Consider the following 19,523-nt stretch of genomic DNA (forward strand, 5'->3'; position numbering starts at 1 on the left):
GAGAATTGGACTTATGTTTCTATCATAGAAAATCATACTTCATATAACACTATGTATTATTTTCAGGAAGAATTATCTAGATAGCAATGGTTCCGTGCGGCTAGGTAACGTGCAAAGTCCTTGACTTTTCAGGTCAAAACGATTGTTCCTGAAATTAAGAGCCGATTGGAAAAGGGAACCGGTGGGGGGGGGGATCGGCGCTTGATTTTTATAATTATTTCGAGATTTGTCCACTTTTCCAGGAACTTGGCCATAATGTATTTCCTTCCACAACATTAACATTGTTTGCACATTGTTCTTGGGGTTTTCTTTAAACATGCCAATGGAAAAATTCGTCAGAATTTACATAAGTAAAAAACACGTTCCCTTCCTTGTCCAAAATTACTGCCAATTTTCGCGATCAGTCTACCTTCACTAACACGTGTTTAGGCTTTACATAATCATTTTTTTATCCCTTGAGAAATACTCCTTACCAAAATTCCTTCGGTTTTGAAATAACTTCATCACCAAGAAACTGAAAATTTGTCGATGACATCGAATATAATTATCTTCACGAAACAAATTCTCTAAGAATTGACTAACAATTGAAATAAAGAGACAAAAACTATAAAACTCGCTCACAGTCAAAAGAATCTACAATTGAAAATACAACTACACTTGTAAATAAACCTATCGTGCATATCAAGAGAAAGAGTTGTACATTGACTATAAAACTGACCTTTTTTTCTATCACTGATCGTTATGTGCACTAAGTTTTCGTTCATAATCTAATACTAAAATTAAAAAACTAATTTAGGGGGAATTATTTATATAATTTTATATTCGTAATCACAAATTTGACCGAGGATTAATACTATACAACGCTCTAACCAAATTTGAGTAAGTCCTAGTGGGCACAAATAAGTGCATAAGTGCGTAAGCAGTTTTGGTTTTATTGGGTTCTTTCTGAGATCAAGAAATACTTTCAAAATAATAATCTAATTTGGGATTGATTTAGTCGAGGTCTGTACTGCAATTTTAAACCACAGCGTAAGGCTTTGTATTAACCTTAATTCTTCTCAAGTAACAAGTCTTTGTATTTATTTTTAATACACTTTATATATTTTTCGATAACAATATTGTTTCTATTGCCAACTCAGATCAGAAAATATACAAAAAATTAAGCTTTTTCTATTGGGATTATTTGACTAGTTACAAACTATTTGGTTTGGTTTTATATTAAATGTCGATCAGGGAGGCCAATTAGAATGAAAAACTTCGTAGAGCTTTCGAAGAGTATAAATATAACATTCGCAATAAATTTCTATCAGATTGCAGAGGAAAACGATGATTCTTAGACATTAAATAGGCCCGCAAAACCAATTTATGCCAGCATAACCACATTTCATGGTTCTCAACAAATAGAAGTTATAGTTTGACAGCTTTCTATAATTTTGACCTATCTTCGATTATAATTACTAACTAACTTAAAAGGTTAACAGATATGAACATCTATTTACATAAAGTACGTTATGTAAATACAATACACTAGTCATTTTTCATCTGTTTTTATTATTTTATTTATTTGTACTTGAAGCCATAGATTTCTATAATTTAAAACCTAATAAGTCATTATAGTTTCATCATTAAATAAATATATTCCGTAAAAGCGTACAGGATTTCTTTCTAATTTGCCTTTTTAACATAAATCCTAAAAGTTTAGATGTAGATCAATTTTTAACGAGATACAAGTGGTAATTGTGCTTAAGTAAAAAGCAATAATAATGAAATTAGTTCAACGGCTATGGAGAAAAGAGGCAAAGCTCACGGCTCAGGATTACGGAAGCAGCTCGTCCCCATTTTTTTTCTTCGTTTGGCCATCAGTCATGTCCCGGATAAATTTTTGCCAGGGTCAATTTCTCCCCGTGTCGTTTATACGATCCGAGCCGAACGGATGCATTAACAGGACATTCCTATCACGTAGGACACTTTTTTTTTTTCAAGGGGGTTTTCCCGTCGTGTGTCACGATGTCACGGCTTAGTCCCTACAAGCATCACCTCCCTCGAGATTTGACACATGTCCTACCTGATGTTGGTTGACTCTGACTGGTCGTGGCCTGATGAGTGAGCTTCGCCAGCCACCGGAGGAACCTGGCGATGATTGCCCCTGCCGTGGTTTTGACTCACTTGCACAAATTCACTCTACACTTCACCGCGTCAAGTCACCGACTGGTCGGTTGTCGGTTCACGGGACGGAGGCCCCACTTCGCCGCCCCTCCACTCGCGGTCGCGCCACTTCGCCACAACGACGCAAGATCGAACAGCTCGTACGAAGGTGAAATAATACGGTTAACACCACCAAGTGCTTTGTATGTGACACCAAGTCTTAAATATTTATTAATTATGTATTTTAGAAAAAACGATCAGCGATGAGTAAAATTAGACAGAAAACACTCAATTTTTCGTCGACCATTCGATGAATTTGTTTTATCACAACTATGAAACTGACTTATAAAGACCATTTGCTTGTAATATAATCATGTTTGATTACATGAATTCTGAAATCATCATTAAGGCTGTGAGTCAGGCTTGAAACTACAGATACGAGCTGACAGAAGAATTTAATTTTTGATTTAATTACTGAAGTAATGTATGTATGTAAGTTTTTCACTCATTCAACTATCTTATAATTTTCCAAATATTAACAAACATGAACCTCTGTCCTCAATTTTCAAACCAAAAGTTACAATTTCATTTATGGTTATATGATGTATGTGTTGTGAGATATAATCGTGTTGGGTGATAAACCTGAAATTTGTTCGTACTAAAGTGTACTGCAATTTTAAACCACAGCGTAAGGCTTTGTATTAACCTTAATTCTTCTCAAGTAACAAGTCTTTGTATTTATTTGATTGGTGATATTTTAACAAACTCAAGCCATTACTGAAAGCGAGATGTCTATCAAAACGTAACCAGGATGAATCATGGATATCTAACCTTTCCCTAAAATTACCCCTATCCTAGCTAGCCTAACCCACAATAGTATTTACCTTTCTGAACAATTCAGACATACACACAAACGAACCGAGGATGGGGAGAGATCTAAACGTGTCTGGCAGGCCAAAACAGCGAGGATATGCGGGCCAAAATAATCGTAAACGACCGAACTATAGATTTGCTGAATTATTCGAAAGAAATCGTCACTGTAAAAACTAACGTTTTGCCATCGAACGTTTTCTCATTTCACAGAAAACAATCATAGAATATCTAACCTAACCCTACCTAATCTAACCTTTCTCTAATGTTAACCCTCCTAATTAACCTAACCTACAAAAATATTTACCCTTTTACAACACTACAGACACAGAAACTAACTGAAGATGGCGAGAGGCAGACCGAAACAGAGAAAACAGGCGGGACAAAATGATCGGAGACTACCAAACCACAGATTTATTTTTTCATCACGACTTAAAAAACTGTTTTTTTAAACGCTAGACCAACGCAGTGGGGATAGGGAGGGCAGAAGATCAGAAACGACCAAACGTGATTGATAACGGAAGACAAGAATCCTCGAATTTATGACCATCATTTATTCATATTGATAATATAATTAATCCTTTATTTTGTACCAAAAAATAGTACAATTGCCTTGCTCCTAGTTCAAATCTATATTCATTTTTTTCTCTGTATAGTATTTTGCAATTTCATTTATGGTTATATTATAACTTGCTTTATATATTATTAAAAAAACGTTTTAACACTTCAAAAAAAGGGGTGTAAAGCAGTTCTTCTTAAAAAATTATCTTCAAATCAGAACTAAATAATTAATTGAGTGCATTAATCTAATTTTATACCTGTTGATAATGGTTATATAATCACCGAAATCTCGGCAGTTAAGTTATTTCCTGCTGTTAAACCATTCTTTCATTATCTTTTTGTACTTATCCTTTATTTTAATTAAATTTTTTACTAATTCCTTTTTTGATTGCTTTGTACGTATTACGATCATTTCACAATTCCATTTATCATTATTTAATCACTCGATTTGTATATAATAATCGGCAATTTTTGCCACGTAAATGTAATGGAAAGAGGGCACCAAAGGTCTTTTTAACTAGAAATTTTCAAAATTGAGCTAAACTGCAAATTAAGCTTATCTAAGTTTGTATCTGAGGGTACCAGAAGAAAATTAGAACCAAAAATGCATTTGCCAATAAAAATAATAAACTGGTTGTAGTTTAGTATTATATTTTTGGCAATTATATATTATATAGAAATACAAAGAAAATATAAAATGATCAAAGAACAGATGAGAAAGTAGAAAATATTATATTATATAAGGATATATCTAGCTGCCTGAGAGATATATCCTTATATAATATACTATTTTCTACTTTCTCATCCCCTCTTCTTTGGTCGTTTTATATTTTCTTTGTATTTCTATACAATACATATATAATTGCCTGAAGGGTCTTCTTTATGGTTATACAGCTAATACCAATAAATAAAATATTAAAAAAACAAATAAAACAGGTCTTCCTAGAAATTATTTTGAACTTATGGCTAAATGATAATTTGACTTAATCTAGGCACTGTATAACCCTAATAACTGTGCTACAATTATCATAAGCTTGGCTATTTTCGTTTCTGGGTACTGTTTGGTAGCTTTGTGATAGTTATGTTGTGTAAAATATGTTGAACAAAATTGGGAGAAAAAATTTAAATGGTTTGTCGGTAAAAGAAGCACCTTAACAAAAAAGTAAACAACTGAACTGGAATTATTATATACTTAAAGGGGAAATTGAAAAATGATTTAGTTCCTAATTTCCATTTTTCGTAATATTACTTTCATGACTACTAATAATAAAACTGGCCGTACAGCAATAAGTAAAAAATGTGGGTAGGTTTGTCCAAATAATGTAATAATCCTAGTAAATAAATTAATTCTACAAGTACAAAATTAGAAAAGCCATGACGGTCATAAATACAATTACCCAAAGTTCGGCAATGTCTTATCAACTCTCATCAACTTCGTTTACTTTTGAATTAATTATACAAAAGAGCAAACTAATTGTAAATTTAAAAATGCCATATTCCTAAAGAAATAGATACAACTCTGTACTTACAGAGGATTATTTTTCATATTGATTTTTCCCATAATATGTATTTTAGTTATTCTTATCGGACTTTATCTTAGGCTGAGAAGCTAAATTGAGAGTTTGAAAGGTACCACAATTTGAAAGTACCCAAATCTATCTTTTAACAGGATTACAATGGGATTAAATAGTCCTTTCATTTATACATTCACATTACGGGGCCCACCTGGCCTAATTTTATCATTTGAAATATATCAAGAGATAATATAATATTGAACAGAGCAGATAAACTTTAAGTTTATTCATTTTTGAATGAATAATTTCAAATTATGTGAATTGTCAAAACGAAATTATCCGAAAAGTCGTTGTTTTGAAAATGGCAGAAAAATGTTCCAGGAAAGCTAACTCTACACTATTATTTGTAATGTATATTTTTACCTTTTCACTTATAATCTTATTACAATTAATTAAGGTATTTAGTTCAGATGAAAAAGTCAATGGCATGAGCGGGATTCGAACCCACGATCTTCGGCTAGATACGCCGCTGCTCTACCACTTGAGCTATCGTGACCTCGATCCACTCGGACAGCAACTTCCTATCTCAACCCCACCTTTTGAGTTTTCCCTCCTTTTTGCCGTTTTTTAAATGTCGTGTAATCGGACTGGATTCTCGGCGACAAATGAAATGGCCACGGAGAGCTTTAGTGAAGGTACACTTCATTTTGAACTTATTCAATTCACTAGTTTCGTGGTCCGCTTGACCAACTTATATATTACAATTAATTAAGGTTTTTAGTTGAGGTAAAAGTGCCATTGACTTTTTTATCTCAACTAAAATCCTTAATTAATTGGAATATATTAATTGGTCAAGCGGACCACGAAATTAGTGAATATAATCGTATTATTTTATTTATTTATATTCAATTTTTCCGAAATTCTCTTATATAGAAGGTTGTATATCTCGTTTCACCACAGATAATTTCCTGTTTGAAATCATAAATTTTACAATTGTAAGTAGATGTCTATTTTTCAATTAATTAATCTTTATGTAAAATATTGGTTGACATAAAAAAGTCAGTGTCACGAGCGGGATTCGAACCCACGACCTCGGCTAAATAGGAAGTCACGATAGCTCAAGTGGTAGAGCAGCGGCATATTTCGCCGAAGGTCCTAGGTTCGAATCCCGCTCGTGACACTGACTTTTTTATCTCAACCAATACCTTACATAAAGATTAATTAATTGAAAAAAGTTATTCAGTCAATCGGACCTCGAACTCTAAAGTATTGGGTTGTCCGGAAAATAATGCAGGATTTTGGTATTAAACAAAAAAAAAGAAACTAGTTACTTTAAAGCAATGTTCTTTAATCAAAATAATTTNAATGAGTAATCCTGTAAACGTAAACAGAATATTTTATATAGATTTTTTTTAATGAAAACTTAAAATCCTGCATTATTTTCCGGACAACCCAATATTTAAATGTCTATATTTATTAACTTCTATGTTTCAAAGTCCTGATGAAGAGCTATTACTCGACAGCTTGACGACTGTTTTACTACTATTTTTAATTTTTTTTTAATTACTATATTACAGTATTGAAGGATAATATCAAATTTACCGAGCCGAATCTATTATATGTCACGGGGAAAACTAAAATCAAACGCAATTTCTAAGCTTTACTAGTTACAGTACCTGAGGGCCTTTTATTTGTCTCGAATAGGAATTTAACGGGACCTTTTATTAAAACTTATTTCCGAGACTACCTGACCAAAAATAGAGTTCTTCTAGTTTTCCCCAAGTCGTCTAGACCAGGAGCCGAGAAGGCTTGAGTGGAAATTCCCTTTTGATTGCTGTTCAGGAGGTCATACTGAACTGGAAAATGCATGTGGCCAGTCGGAAAAGTGGTAGCTAATGACTGGGGTTAGGGGAAAAATTTGGAGGGTTCGTCTTGTTTAACCTTGTCCCCTTCAGAAAAGGAACTCAGAACGTTCGTTTCGAGTTTTTCTTAAAAATTTATTCATACGCAGTTTTCAAAAAACTAGCCGTACTCGGAATAATTATGAATGCCACCAACAGGTAAAAGAAAAAAAAATTAGAGTAAAAGAAAAACCCATGAAAAAAGTTAAAACATGTTGGTTGACCTGTGGACATAAATAAAAATATGAACAATTTTTTTAATGCATTTAAGGTAGACCAAATGTTTCAAACTACATTAGGGCTACAGACATGCGATCCTATGTTACTGAACTTTTTTTTGTGGGTGATCATTCTAATGAGCCCTAATAACTAATAGCCAAGAAAAATCAATTTAAGCAATTAAATTACTTATGCAATGCAATACCCATAGGCAAGCTAGATTTGCAATGCAATTATTAACCGAGTGTCGAAGCAAACCAGGCCTTAAAAAGTTGCAAACTAGAAAAAAAGCCAATGAATACAATTTTTTGTGGAAAAACTTTACTAGTAGCTTTACTTGAAACTTTACTTTAAAAAATTACCAGTAGCGTTACGTTCGATGATGGCCAACAGAGTTACAAGGGTGTAAGGATTAGGACGTACAAGGACCACCACTAGGTGAAACTTGAAGTAGAAAACATAAAAATAAAAAAAATAAAAACAATAGTTGAACGGTTCTTGCAGGTGAGCACTACATTCTACAAAAAAAGTCATATATTTTTTTCTTCCTTATATTTTTAAAATAAATTCCCTTATATTAGTTCGGCAAAGAAGAGATGTGATTTTGTTTAAATTACACTAGGCAGTTTTCCGAACAAAGTAATTTTTGCTTTCAATAGGCGTGAAGGAAGAATTTTTAAAGAAAATCTTCTTTTTAAAAAATCTCACCAGTGAGATTGGTCTGACCAATTTTATTGTTCCATGGCACATTTTTTCAGATGGACAATCGATAAGTCCTGGTTGCCATTTCCTATGAAAGTAATCAGAAATTCTGCCTTGAATAAAAATGACGAATATCATATTGAATGACTGGGTACATAACGCACTATTTGAAACTAATCTTCCGTTAACAATAAATAATCATTCCAAATAAAAACATTTTGCATTTTGGAAACTCCACTGGAACGATATTTTTTACTCGGGTTATCTGAATTACAAATATGGGGGAAATTTCTACTTTCTGGGACTTACGACTTTTCCGTTTATTTTGTTTTTATTTTTGGATTTTCCCTCCCCCCAATTTGGAGTAGCACAGAAGAAATAGGGAGACTTTCCGAAGGAAAGGTCATTTACCTAACTCAATATTATTTACCAAACTCGCCAATATTACTTCAGTCTAATAAATTAATGACCAATTACCTTAATAGACGTGAAAGGAAAGCTTCAAAACATCCTAATTTCAAAGACAGGAAAAATATAATATTATGAACAATTTTATTATTGTTATAAGGGATATTTTTCACTTGCGCTAACATAGTGAAATTACATGAAATGTCTTGGCTTTTATTTAAACCCTATGCGAGTCGAATAAATGGTTTCAAGAACGTGTGGGATATACATACGTATGCTACATATAATAATTGAGCCAGAAACAACGGAAAACATCATGTAACGGCCAGGGAAGGAAAAGAAAAAATATGACAAATAATGTAGCGTAAAAATATTAATTTCAAATTGTTTAATTCCATTGAAATTGGAAAATTTTTAATTTTAAACAAGCAATGAAATATAACCAGGAACAACATAAACAAGCAACATAGAATTCTGCAAGACCGCAAAAGGACGATGGCGTGAAAATGGAAAAGAATTAGAAAAATTATTTGCGTAGCTTGAAATGAAATATGGTACGGGGCGTCGGTGAACGTATTGTATATTAAAATAAAATGATGAAAATGCATAACATATTTTTGAAAACCACAAAAAAAAAAAGAAAAAAAAAAAAAACTTCAGCTTTATAAATGGAAAAAGTATTTTTTCTGTGATCGATTAAAAACTGGAAAATTATTAATTAAGGCGATGGCCTCTACGGTTTAGACGTTGAAATGGCGCTGGACACTGTAAGCTGAAGGTCCCGTGTTCGAATGCAGAGCTACTGGACATATTTAAAAATGGACTTTATTTCAAAAACACCAACACCCCGAGGTTTGATATGACCTCTGCTGTTGCGAACTCTCGTAAAAAACGAAATTATGGAACTTTTTTATATGATATATCGCATATAAGTTATTCATATACAGCAAATGTAAGCTGAGTTAAAAATAAGATTAATGAGAACGCCAGTAGAAGCAGGAGAGAATCGGCGCTACTTTAATATTCTGACTAACTTGATAAATTTTATGTGGTCTAATTAGAATTTGAAAAATTAGATTTTAAATTAGAAACATTCCTGATAAAAAAAAACTTATAATATTTTAAGTTCAACTCGATAGGATTTCAAGTGACTTTAGAGGAACAGAGATGGTCGTTTTCCGCAAGTTTCTAATCTCTTATTAGCAATCAGCCGTCGTACCATGTTCAATATAAGTCCAACGTGAAAACAAATGGCAAATTAAAACAAAATGAGATTGGCAAATTGTGCAGCCCCCCATAAAGACCATCAAGAACATTTTAGCCAAATTGGAGGAAGGATAAAGGATGTTTAAATTGTGATCTTCTGGGATAGGCCTCTGGGTAATCATGTTCTTTAGCTAAGTCCCTTTAAGTTTACCGGGTCGAAAACTTCATCTTCATTGAAGGCGGTTTTATGGCGGTTTAGGCCTGTACGCCTAAAACCTACCCTAAAATTTTTCTCAGCTCGTTTTGAGTTAAATTACTTGTACCGAACCGCCGTTCTATATATTTTTCTTCTTCAGACTTCGCATTTCAACTTGTTTATATGCGAAAGTCCAAATCGATTTTGTAATGTTTCACTTGAGAAGAAACTGAGACTTCATGTCGTTCCAAATCTAAAAACCTCTTGTGACTAATGATTTGAAGAGGACAACCAAGATCAATCATATTTTAAACGATACGTTTCTCCGAATGTTATACCGAGATTCTCTCCGGTTAAAGGCCCGAATAGAATTTAAGCCATATCCCCGAACTGAATACTAAACAGAACGATACACCTTTCATTAAAATGCGTCCGGTAAAAGCGTAGAGAAGCCGCGAAAAGGCCGAAAAAGAAAATCATTTGTAATGTAAAATAAGCTTTGCGACCCCTCGTAACCAGCCACGGGTAAAAAGGTTTATCCGAATCTACCTCTTTAAAAATCAAAATGCCTAAAAATCTGAATGTGAAACAGGAAAATTTATTCTCACGTCGGAATTTGTGATTATCAGATCGCAATTATATGCAGACTTTTAAAAATTGTTGCAATGCCCTGAGGTCGATTAGGTTAAAAAGTTATGTAGATATGGTTTATAAGGTATAATAAAACAGGAAAATATAATATGCTTCAGCTTCTTTTCTGTTATAAAATAAATCAAAGGTATATTTCCAATGAAAATTTACAACTGTACACGATTCATATACCTATTCTTAAAAAAAAGGTACATTTGCAAATGACTCGGCAATTTTATCTAATGCCCAATGATCATGAAGAAACGGAAGAAAAATAACAGACATCGGTAAACAAATCAGTAATTAGATTTTAAAAAAGAAGACTAAAATCAAATTAAACGAATCGAACGCAACATGAAATTTTTTTACAAATAGTGACGAAACACTCATTTGCATTTAAATACAGCAAATACCTTGGTATTACCCTTTATATTAGGCTACTCTGAAATCAAGAATAACTCGTAATGAAATAATGAAAGGTGTATTGGATGATACCTATATTAATCACTGTAGGCCAATAACGATAGGAATAAATAAAAAATCATTAAAACTGCTAAAATAAGTAGCTGAAGAATACCGTGAATGTTCGTTGGCATGCCCATGCCAGTAGCAGTACTCTCCATCAGGACCTGGACATGGATAGAATTAAGCAAGCTAAGGCCAAATTTGACATCCGTCACGAACAACGACTCAACCAACTCAAAGTCGAGGTGATCCTTTACAAATAAATAATTCTACATTTGACAAATGTCGGAAATAGACAGAAGAACAAAATCTTGATTTTTAATTATTATTTGGAGGTCGTGAGATGCGGTCTGGTCTGGTGTGACGTTGGTTTTAGAAAAAAACATTTTCATGCCCACGTTTCGATCTTAATTGAGATCATCTTCAGGGCTCAAAGTGTTTGTTTTCCGAGTAGATGTATCATTCTTGCGTGTCGTGTTGAGAGTGCTAGTGAGATATTGACCCTCAACACGACACACAAGAATGACACTTCTTCACGGAAAACAAATACTGAGCCCTGAAGATGATCTCAATAAAGATCGAAACGTTGGCATGATAAAGAAAATGTTTTTCTAAAACTACGTCACACCAGACCGCACCTCACGATCTCCAAATAATCATTGGCTAACGGTCACTAAACACCACACACTTGAGTTTTAACTTGGTCATCGGAATACTCTTAATATAAATTATTAGTCGTTAACACGTCTTTAGCTTTTCCTCCTTAAATCAAAACTGAAAAAAAAAACAAAAAAAAAAAAAAACAATTTTTTATCAGTCCTTTGAAGGTCCATGAAGTGTCAGTAAGAACGTAGTTTGTATAATCAACGCAATTTGGTTATGCCAGGTCGATGTTCGATTTTATAGCCATAAAGATATAATTTCTGTTTTTAGTGATAGAAGTATCGACCACTTTTTCACTTACGAACACTCTGGATCAAGGTATGGTCTTGAAGAAGAAAGCAAATTTAGTTGCTACTGCCAAGCTATCGACCTTTTTAAGGTCATCATCAGGGCAAAACAACCTTAAACTTCTCCTTGGTAATGTTGGGACTGAATCAGTCTTCAAGGAAATGTGAGATCGTCAATCTGTAGACATATTTAAGTTTATTTTGCCCTGATGATGACCTTAAGATAGGTCGATAGCTTGGCTGTACCAACTAAATTTGCTTTCTTCTTCAAAACCATACCTTGATCCAGTGTTCGTATGAGAGATAATGTATAATGTCCCTCTTCTACATTGTTTGCTGGAAAAAAGAGCAATTGCTTACCATCTTGAATTTAAGTTTAACCGCGTCAATTGTCGAATGTATTAAAACTGATTTTCTCATTTAAGGCTGACTAAAACAGGTAAAAGCGTCAATTCCTGTGGAAAGAAATTGTACTGCAACATATGCAAGGGAGTTATCGCATATCGTATCTTCGTCTCGTACCGTTTTTTCACCAAGATTTAAACATCCTTGCTTCCTTATCTCTGTGTAATGAAGTTTATCTTTGTATTTCTGCCTGGTGGAATGGAGTTTCCATACGCACTCTTGGTAAATATCTTAAGATAATTAACTAAGAGTTCATTATTCCACGTTTCTTTAGATACTATTATACTACAGCAACGAACTCGTGTTTCTCTATTACTTTATACAAAATGATACTTCAAAGTCTAATACAAAATATGTATATTTGAAAACAGTCTGAAACGATAATCTTGACCTGGTCGCCTATTAATCGTTCGATCAATCATCTTCAATGAAAGAGTGAAGTAAGACCCCCTCCGATGTATTCCCATTGTAATGGAAGGATGTCATACAGTGTAGGTGTAATAAAAATAGTCCCTACTATCTTTTATATTCACAGGGACTATCGATCATAAGAAGTGGGCCGTACAACACGAGTACGACCAGCCATATATCTCTAACTTGCAGATAAGTTTATCCCAGTTATCGATCGGTTTAGTTTATTCAATAGACCCGTATTTGAATGTGTCAAATTACGCTTTAATGAAATGTCACTGAAGAGTGACATAAATTCCATATAATCTGCCTTCGCGTAACCAAAATTCACAGAAATATTTTGTCGATTAACCTAAAATCGTTCTTTGTTTTTGTGAAATTGACCTTCAGAGTCTGCTAGGTAGTGAACCCTGTAGCGCGTAAATTTTTAAAATGGTCACTAAACAAAAAGCACACAAACCGAAAATCGATGAGGCAGAGTAAAATTTTACACGGTTTAGCCTCTTTTTAAACTATTTGGGCGATTTTTGGTTTCGTAGCTTTTAAAAACCCACCGAACGTGATAAGCGTGTTGTCTGCCCAAAAGATTATTGAGACTAAAATTAACAAAAAAACGACCGATCTACAGATCGAATTTTTCTATTTAAACTGCCCGTGAAAAGACGTCAATACTTCAAGAGGTGATCCAATGTGCCAGATTGGACTTAAAAGTCCATACTGTCCAAAGACTGATTCTCAATTGTATTAGAAATATTTCACTTTTCAGGTTACTTCAACATTTTACAATATTATTCCATGATGTCCATGGTATCTCATAAAATATTAATCTTACTGTAAATTGGAGTACACAAATGTTAATAACATTAAAAACCCTGTAAGATTTTTTTAAATTATGACTTTAAACAATAAAAAACAAAATCACCTAGAATATAAACTTTTAAGATTTTCCGAAGTTCTTGTCTTAAGTTAAATAAGATTTTCTTGGTTTTAGAATATTTACTGAAAGATAGTGCGCTTAAAGAAAAGTTGCCCTACTAATGAGTTGTAAACCATGTACCTAATTTACGAAGGTCAATTATCGTCGATGTAAAATTAAATTAATAAAACAATGAAATTAATGCAAAGTAAACGAAAAAGATTTCAGTACAAAATTCAACGTAAGAAAAACAAAAATCTTCTAAAAATTTAATTAGAAGTTCAACATGTTTACCTTCTTGGATTGAAAAAATTATATCCATTTTTAAATTGTAACATTAAGCAAACAAGGGTCTGCAAAGTTCTTGTCTTAAGTTTCAGTAAGATTTAAGACAAAAAAGGTTCTAAAAATTAAACTAAATGTTCAAAATGTCCACCTTCTTTCGCGTGCATTTTTCACGAATGTACAGGTTTTTTAATGCTCTTACCATTGGTACGATCAAATATTCAATAGAATTGAAAGTTTGTGTGATACGTTGAACTTTATAAAGTAATGTTATGAATGGAACAAACATAAAAAGTGAAATATCTCAAATGCAGTTTAGAATCATACATTGGCAAATAGGAACTTTTAAGTCCAATTTTATTTTAAGATGACTTCTGACTTGATATCTATTCACGAGACTTGGATGCCTACGGGGACACAATTAAAATTCATTTACAAAACAGAAAATGAAAGTTATTTCAAAAAAATACTTAACTCTTCCAAGAGTTTATTTAGCAACGTCAAGAAGAAAGTATGTCATTATCCAACTTCTGGTAATTTAGAACGTAATCTAATTTTTTACTTTATTCACTTATCGAAGCCTGTAATTCCTATGATATGCATTTTCTTCTAACTTCCAAGCTATCAGCCATCATGTAAAACTCAGTCGATTTCGTTGGGTCATGGCTTAATTTCAATATATTCATTTTTATTCACTAATTTCGTGGTCTGCTTGACCAATTAATATATTATAATTAATTAAGGTTTTTAGTTGAGATAAAAAAGTCAATGGCACGAGCGGGATTCGAATATATTTATTGGTCAAGCGGACCACGAAATTAAGTGAATTTAATGATTTGGAATGAAGTATACCAAAGCTCTCCGTGGCCATTTCATTTGTCGTGGAGAATCCAATCCGATTACACGACATTTGAAAAATGGCAAAAAGAAGGAAAAATTCAAAAGGTGCGGTTGAGATGGGAAGTTGGTGTCCGAGTGGATCGAGGTCACGATAGCGGTGAGAGTGACGTAGAGCAGCGGCGTATCAAGCCGAAGATCGTGGGTTCGAATCCCGCTCGTGCCATTGACTTTTTTATCTCAACGAAAAACCGTAATTAATTATAATATTCATTTTTAATTGAAAATCTGTAGTTTTTATTATTGTTGACAAATGGAAAAACTCTTTTCTATGGCGTTATCTATTGAGCATACACATTGCAGCTAGTGTAGTTAAGCACAATAATTTTTAGACAAAATTCTCCTCGCCATTTGTCTTTAATTTCATAATTAATAATCCTCGAATATTTTCTCACCCTTTGTCAACGGTATAAAACAACGTTTTTAATGGAGTTGGCGGTGGAAAAAACAAAATTCGTCGCAACTAGTGTTGTCAGGTGTTCCCAGGAGGAATAGGAATACAGATGTCTTGGCCTGCGACCAACAACACATCCAGGAAATTATATCGTAGAATCAATTAACTAATTCGAATGTGACATATCACTGGGTCTGGGCTAAAGTAGAACACTAGCAGAAACGTTTAACATCGGCTTATAAGGGATTTCAAATTTGGCAAATTTGAGCTCGAAACAAAACATTCTAGTTCAAACACTGTGCCAAATAAAATGATACGTGTTATAGCACAAACTGATAACTTTTAAAAATTATTTTATTTGTCCCTTATACGAACATATTACCAATGTGATCACAAAACATTTTTTCACACGGTCACATCACCAACAATAATGCCAGCTGAACTCGTTGGGCACATGACATGAAACCCAATCAATGCTGGCACATAGTGATTAAGGAGGAACGAGGTCTCGAGGCCATCATCGATTAAAGCGACGTTAGGACGGATCGGTGGGCGATGTGAAACTTTCAGAATCGGGAACGGATCAGTTCGTTGACAAAAGGAATGTTGAGGTAGTTGTGGATGGTCCAGTTACTAAGTTAAGAGCTTTGACGAGTTGTCACAGGCCTTTTGATTGGAAGGATTGGATACGCTGTTTCATGGCCATTCCGTATGTCCACACTCCAAAGTTGTCTCAGTACAGTCTTGTATAAGGTTAGCTTAGTGTTGAGGGTCCTAGATGTCTTCGTAGTTGTCCAAATCTTCGGTTAAGTTGTCTCTTAAGCCTTGTGTGGGATTCCACGTCAGTCTGCTGTGTACTATCTAACTTGAATGGAAATCCGTCTCTGTTGCTTATGTACAGTGGAGAGAGACCTTTGTTCAATGTGAACGTGCATTGAGTATATTTTCTTTATTCAGAGCCTCCATTTTCAGCACCAGTATTCGACAAGCTCAAGGTGTTCTTGGATGTTGGAGGTGCTTAGATAGGATTCCAGTTAGAGGACGAATTTGAGATATCGTCCGCGTATGTGGTGATGACCTATTTAGGGTGATAGGTCAGAAGTGTTATGATTTAAAGCATGGGACCAAAATACTCCCTTGAGGATAACTTAATACGAGAATTGACAATGATAACTGAAATTCTTCTGGTTGAAGTAAGTTTTACCGTCAATTGTTGTAAATCCTGCATATTGTTTAATCAAGGAAGAGTCAGTTCAGTAAATCTTTTTAAATTGAACAAAAATGACTCATCCAAAGATTAAATAGTCTTGAAAAAAATCATGAAAGTGTCAAGGAATAAACTGATAAGGAGTTGTGATAACTCTTTAGTTATTCTGAGTAAATTGAAAGTAAATAGTGATTACTCAGGTAATCTAAGAGGATACATCGACATTAATTTTATTTGTTTAAAACAACGCAAACAATGTAAAATTGCTGTCGTACTCGATTATCTTAACAATAGGACGCATTCTTGGAAGAAAAAAATCCTCGAAAAATTAGAATTAATGCTTGTTTTCTCCTTTGTGAGAGCATTTTCATTCATCATTGTGATAAATAGGTGGTATAGGAGTTATCATTAAAGATCAGAGAAAATAAAAGTAGTTTCGGGATTTTTTTTTTATTTTTAACTACAATTGCTTTCACCCTACGTACCTAATGTGTTACGATAGTTTTTTATGGTTGGAATGAAACAAGTTTTAACAAGCGATTAAATTAATAAAATCAAATTAATTTTAAATTTTGTAAACCTTAATTTTTTTGTTATTCGCCTCTAACAACTTCATTGTTAAAATGTCAGAAAAAAAGTTTTTAAAAACCGTAAACATTTTCACGATACAAAATTGAAAACATATTGCTGCCACTGCTGACTCCAGACACGATTATATCGCCTAAAAGACTCGTCTCAGCCGACCTGATTTATGGAAAGATAATCTCAGTTTATTCAATAAATTCGAGTCTAGCCCATCTGCGACCCGTTTGGCATGTGGTTCCGATTCCCCTGGATGAGCTTCGGCGCCAGGTCGATTCATTTTTCTAGCCTCTGAACCCCCGGGAGATTTAAGCCGGTCGATTTCCTCAAGGCGGTATAAAATTCCTTTTTAATTGGATACCCAGCCGATCCCATCTTCTCGAGTCGTATCGAAATTCTGCTTTCGAACGTGTATGTGAGCGTGTCGAGACAGTTTAGTAGGTTAATTATCAGCCGGTTGAGTTGTTCGCCTTATGCAAATCGGTGTTGAAGCCAACAGACCGCAATAAAGTCATGGTTTCTGTGACCGAATAGGAAAAAAAGTACAACTGACAGGATATTTCGTTACACGGTATGGAACCTTCTCGAAATTAAGTCGAGTGTCTCTTAAGTACTTTCAAATTCATGAATACCGGGGATGATCTGAATCTCATAAATAGTGTCCTAAGCAAACACTCTTAGAACTTCAAAAGCGTCCAGATAAACTATTTCCAATTAAGAATTACGATCCGTCTGTTATTTTTAACTGTCTTCCTCATAAGGGCTTAAGTGATTAACAAACAATCGTTTCACAACAAAATAAGGGTGACTGAAATATGGTCTAATAACCAATAGGCCTGAGGTTTCTCCATTGTCGATCCACAGTATTGGCCTACCCTACAGCAAACTTAAAAAAACTAACAAAATAACACACCAACTTAATATGGAGAAATGCAAAACCCAGCGAGTTCAGGCAGACCAGTTCGTTATCTGATTCCGACTGCTTAATCCTTTTATCACTGATTTACTGTCGCCTCCATTCTCTGTTATATTATTTAGAATATCGTGAATCCTTGAGCCGTATTATTAAAAAAAAAATCAATGAAAACAGATGGAACAGAATAAGAACCGGAACACACGGCGAGAAATCCCTGCCTTGCTACGCGTCTGGTAGCAGTACTGTGTTGCATTCCTCTTAATGCGCATTCACTTCTCTGCTACAAAAAAGGGCACACATCGCACACACGTTCTTACTCAGCCAAGATTCGTTTTATATTCAAAATAATGAGCATGTCAAAATATGAACGGCAAACTTTCCAAATATACATAATATATAAACGAAGGTTAGAATGATCCGGAATGACCATACAGAATCATGACCCAACCTCAAGAAGAAATCTCACAGTGCAGTTATAAACTACATTATACCGTGAAATTCTAAAATGGGCTATTCTGAACAATCAGGCAGCACAGACAGATCAGGATAAAAAATCAAACTTTTTAGACCATCTAACCAAATCGCAGAATATACTTTTACTTTGCATTTCTCACAATTTTTTTTCATTACAAAACCCTGAATTTACCTATAATAAATAATTATTTCATTTAAAAAGTCGTATTATAAGTCTTTAATCCATTACTTTATGGTAAATTGTATATTTTTCTGTTAGATGCTTAGAGAGTGACAAGTGAAGTGGTTTGCAATGGATCAAAAGCCCTTCAACAATTAAATCATTGTTTTAACTTTCGATTTTTTAATGCTTCTTTTCAATTGGTGCTGATTTACGTTAATCATGACAAGAGTCCAGCCGACATGGTTTAGTACATTTTAAAATAGATTGACCTAAATCATGTTGAAAATAAATCACCTAACACCCAATTAAATGGTGCGTTCAGTTTCAACTTCGTTTGTTGCTATTTTAGTTGTTAAAGAACAAAGGGCAAGCTTATTCTAAATTTTATAAGTCGAAAGCAAAAGTAGGTCAAATGATAGAAATATACAATTCACTAGTTTCGTGGTCCGCTTGACCAATTAATACATTACAATTAATTAAGGTTTTCAGTTGAGATAAAAAAAGTCAATGGCACGAGCGGGATTCGAACCCACGATCTTCAGCTTGATATTTTTTTAATCTCAACTGAAAGCCTTAATTAATTGTAATATATTAATTGGTCAAGCGGACCACGAAACTAGTGAATTGAATAAGTTTAAAATGAAGTGTACCTTCACTAAAGCTCTCCGTGGCCATTTCATTTGTCGCCGAGAATCAAATTGATTACACGACATTTGAAAAATGGCAAAAAAGAGGGAAAATTCAAGAGGTGTGGTTGAGATGGAAAGTTGATGTCCGAGTAGATCGAGGTCACGATAGCTCAAGTGGTAGAGCAGCGGCATATCAAGCCGAAGATCGTGGGTTCGAATCCCGCTCGTGCCAATGACTTTTTTATCTCAACTGAAAACCTTAATTAATGATAAAAATATACCTCAATTACACAGCATTGGTGTGAAACTGTAAAGTGATTCTTATGAAAGTTTAATGTAGTGAATGAGAGTTTAATTTAAGAAAAAAGTTATTAAATGAGCATTTCATTGCCATCAAAACTGGTGGGAAAAACATCTAAAGGTTGTTAAGCAATAAGCTTTATTACCGAGCTTTCTTAACAGGAACATCCGTTTCTT

General features: G+C 33.9%; 1 protein-coding gene across 6 annotated transcripts in view; it reads right to left on the reverse strand.

Annotated features, from left to right (window-relative positions):
• LOC106673756 (serine/threonine-protein kinase tricorner) overlaps nucleotides 1–19,523 on the reverse strand; it is a 212,852-nt gene that overhangs the window by 173,979 nt on the left and 19,350 nt on the right. Inside the window, exon 1 of one of the 6 annotated variants that reach the window (XM_014405973.2) lies at nucleotides 2,066–2,220. The exons of 4 other annotated variants lie outside the window; for them this stretch is intronic. The gene's annotated coding sequence lies outside the window, so the exon portion shown is untranslated. Of the gene's footprint in view, nucleotides 1–2,065; nucleotides 2,221–19,523 lie in introns of those variants that run through there. One more of the 6 variants, XM_014405977.2, reaches the window with a different exon arrangement.

This window comes from Cimex lectularius, unplaced genomic scaffold, assembly GCF_000648675.2.
Source record: "Cimex lectularius strain Harlan isolate CLEC.00 unplaced genomic scaffold, Clec_2.1 scaffold15, whole genome shotgun sequence".
Classification (NCBI taxonomy): Eukaryota; Metazoa; Arthropoda; class Insecta; order Hemiptera; family Cimicidae; genus Cimex; species Cimex lectularius.